General features: G+C 42.9%; 1 protein-coding gene across 1 annotated transcript in view; it reads left to right on the forward strand.

Annotated features, from left to right (window-relative positions):
* The window catches only part of LOC100533301 (PRQFVamide precursor protein), a gene marked incomplete at its 5' end in the record, with an annotated part of 38395 nt that overhangs the window by 11324 nt on the left and 23669 nt on the right, over positions 1–3402 (forward strand). The window contains 1 exon segment of the mRNA NM_001204600.1: positions 2006–2020.

The raw sequence follows: 3402 nt of genomic DNA on the forward strand, positions 1-3402 counted from the left end.
CTCCCTCTCTCCTAAATTGCTGTTTCCCATGGCTCATGCACACAGAAAACATGCACACACAGACATACACACACACTCACACACTCACACACACACACATACACACACTCACTCACACACACACACACACACACTCACACACACACACACACACACACACACACACACACACTCACACACACACTCATACACACACACATACACACACACAAGGGCAACGTGACGTTTTGTCAAGAAAATTCAATTAGATATCTAGCTACTACTTGTAGTTCAGCTTATTCCGCCCTGCCTTGACCTCAGATCCATCCTCTAAATCTCATTATTATATCAGATATTTATTGATGAGGGCAAAGCCCATTGCTTCTCCTCCTCCTCTTCTTCCTCCTCCTCACCATCATCCCCCTCCTCTCCCTCCTCCTCCTCTCCTCCTATTCCTCCTCCTCTCCCTCCTCCTCATCTCCTCCTATTCCTCCTCCTCTCCCTCCTCCTCCTCATTTCCTCCTATTTCTCCTCCTCCTCTCCCTCCTCCTCCTCAACTCCTCCTATTCCTTCTCCTCTCTCTCCTCCTCCTCATCTCCCCCTTTTCCTCCTCCTCTCCCTCCTCCTCAACTCCTCCTATTTCTTCTCCTCTCCCTCCTCCTCCTCATCTCCCCCTTTTCTTCCTCCTTCCCTCCTCCTCAACTCCTCCTATTCCTCCTCCTCTCTCTCTTCCTCCTCATCTCCTCCTTTTCCTCCTCCTCTCCCTCCTCCTCCTCATCTCCTCCTTTTCCTCCTCCTCTCCCTCCTCCTCATCTCCTCATATTCCTCCTCCTCTCCCTTTTCCTATTCTTCCTCCTCTCCCTCCTCCTCCTCCTCTCCCTCCTCCTCCTCCTCTCCTTCCTCCTCTCCCTCCTCCTCTCCCTCCTATTCTTATTCCTCCTCTTCCGTCACATTCAGTAAGACTAAGGGGAAAATATCGTACTCTTGTGTCCAGGTTGATAGAAAAGTACTCTCAGGATCGACTAGAACCCTCCCGTAGTCCCGTCTACACATTGCCACCACCGACGTGTTGACACCTGACCTTTGACCTTATAGCTGATGACAGCCTGGGTACCCTTTGCGTTATCGACCTAGTCATTTTTTGTTGATTTATGCCACTCGGTGCTCGGAGAAACGATATAATGCAGATGCTAAAGTAATCAAATATTATATCTACGGCAAGCTGTTTAACCTACTGTTCTAAGCCGACTAACAAAATTTTTCGGGAGTGAAAGAAAAAGTGTTCTATGCATTGTTTTAAAAGTTGAACCTCTATCATGGTTGTTGCTGTTGTTGTTGTTTTTGTTGTTGTTGTTGTTGTTGTTGTTGTTGTTGTTGTTGTTGATGATGATGATGATGATAATTATGTGCATGGTTTGTTTTTGTTTTCACTGTTAATTAGACTTTGAATTTGGACATCGTATTTTTTTCGAGCGCATGCGGTCTCTATCGCAGATTAAGAAACTGCATTATTTCATTTCCTCAGTATTTTAGGCAAAGTACATCCAAACTGTTGGTCGACGATATGCAGTCCAAAAATATTACGCAATCCGTGCTATTAACTGTCTGATATTTAAAGGACATTCTGCTCCGAGTTGTTACGCGGTATTCAGTAACAGAATAAAAATCCCTGTTTTCCTGTGTCTGTCCTTATGGTAGGCTATATGTGTCTGCCCTTTCGTCTATCTGTCTGACTGGTTGTCAGTCTTTTTTTCTTCTCTCCGCGTGCCTGTATGTCTGTACGAGTGTGTATAAGTATGTGTTTGGAGTGTCAGTATTTTGTGTTTTTAAAAATTGATTTTTTTTTTTTGCCATCAAATCTTCAAAATGTAGATCATTATGGTGGTGGACTCCGACCCTGCCTGCCAGACTCAATCAGCTCTGAGATGCATACAAAGTCTCAGCAGAAAGGCCAAGATACTCGATGAAAGCTCTCCCCTCACGAATCGCACTCGGGTCCCTAGTGTGCGACAACCAAACGCTTAGCCACTACACCACAGACGTCAGTGTTTGTGTTTGCGTTGCCTTCAATAAAAGTATTTTAGAAAAAGACGCAAGAAAAAAACACTGACATAAAAATCATATTTCGGCATTTTGTTTTTAGTCTTTTATTGTGGTTTCTGTACGGGAAAAAAACAACTACAAGAAACGAGGGTAAGAATTTGCGTGAACTTCTTGGCTGGACTCATCGTTCAAACAGTTAATAAAACGGCAGTGTGTTGAGGACTTTTGACCCGCGGCCTCATCTCGCCCCGGCTGGTTTGTCCTGCTCTCCACGGCATGGAAGACACTAATCCCCGGGGCCCACGAGTGCCCGGATATCGTAATAGCCGGCCGAGAATGGCAATAGGAACTGACTGGCCTCTAATAACATTTGTCTGTACCTCTGGCAATGTCCTTGTGCAAACTAGCTATTGGTTTCCAGCTCAAGAATAGAACTCTTCGATCAAATAGAGAGATTTAAATTGGGTTAGGAGGCTCGCGGCACCTTGTTTTGTTTTCAGGTTTGTATTTTGTTGTTTTACATCGTTTTGCATAATATAGTGGTTGTTTTTGTTGTCAGTTTTTTTGTTGAGTTAGTTTTATTTTGTTTTGTTGATATAGTTATTGTTTTGTTTTTTTCTTGTCAAGGAAATAATTTTAAACCATTTTGAGAAGCATGATCCCATGCAAAAAATATAATAAAATACGGATACTTCCTGGCAAAGAATTTCGAAAGAGGAAAATGAGTTGGGAGTTTAGAGAATACAGTAAAGGAAAAAAACCCTGATATGTCAATTTCATTCTTTTATACGGCGTCAAAAAGTCCTGTCATATCTTTCTTCTAAACCAACGAGTGAGTTCCTGTGTTAGTGGAAAATAGTGAAACACGGGTATTATAATAACATCTTCACCCGTAATATTAGCTATAAAACATTTTTAAGTAGCAAATCACGGGCCTGTTTGTTTACTTATTGTTATTGATACCATCCAGACAAAATCGTAATAAAATATTTCCATAACGGGGCATCGGACTAAGAAGTATATTTTCAAAAAAATTCAGTTGGGAATGTATAACATCCCATGTGTAACAATCTGAGCCTCAGCCAATCTTTATGAATGATATTTCTTTTTAATTTAAAGGACAAAATAAAAAATAATATATCGGCACCGACGTCAGGTGCTTGAAATAGTGTGTGCTACATTCTCATTTACGACTCGATCTCCAGACCAGTCTAAAAGACTCCATCTCCATCATATTAGCTGCTCTCATTCGTCACCCCCGCTCCTGCGAGTAGTCGGCGCCCTCCACCTCCCTGTCCCCCACCCCCTCTGAATATCAACCCAACCTCAACAACCACACCCCCCTTCCTCCCCCCTACTCCCTTCTTCCATCTCAACCTA

Source organism: Aplysia californica, unplaced genomic scaffold, assembly GCF_000002075.1.
Source record: "Aplysia californica isolate F4 #8 unplaced genomic scaffold, AplCal3.0 scaffold00048, whole genome shotgun sequence".
In the NCBI taxonomy this organism is placed as follows: domain Eukaryota; kingdom Metazoa; phylum Mollusca; class Gastropoda; order Aplysiida; family Aplysiidae; genus Aplysia; species Aplysia californica.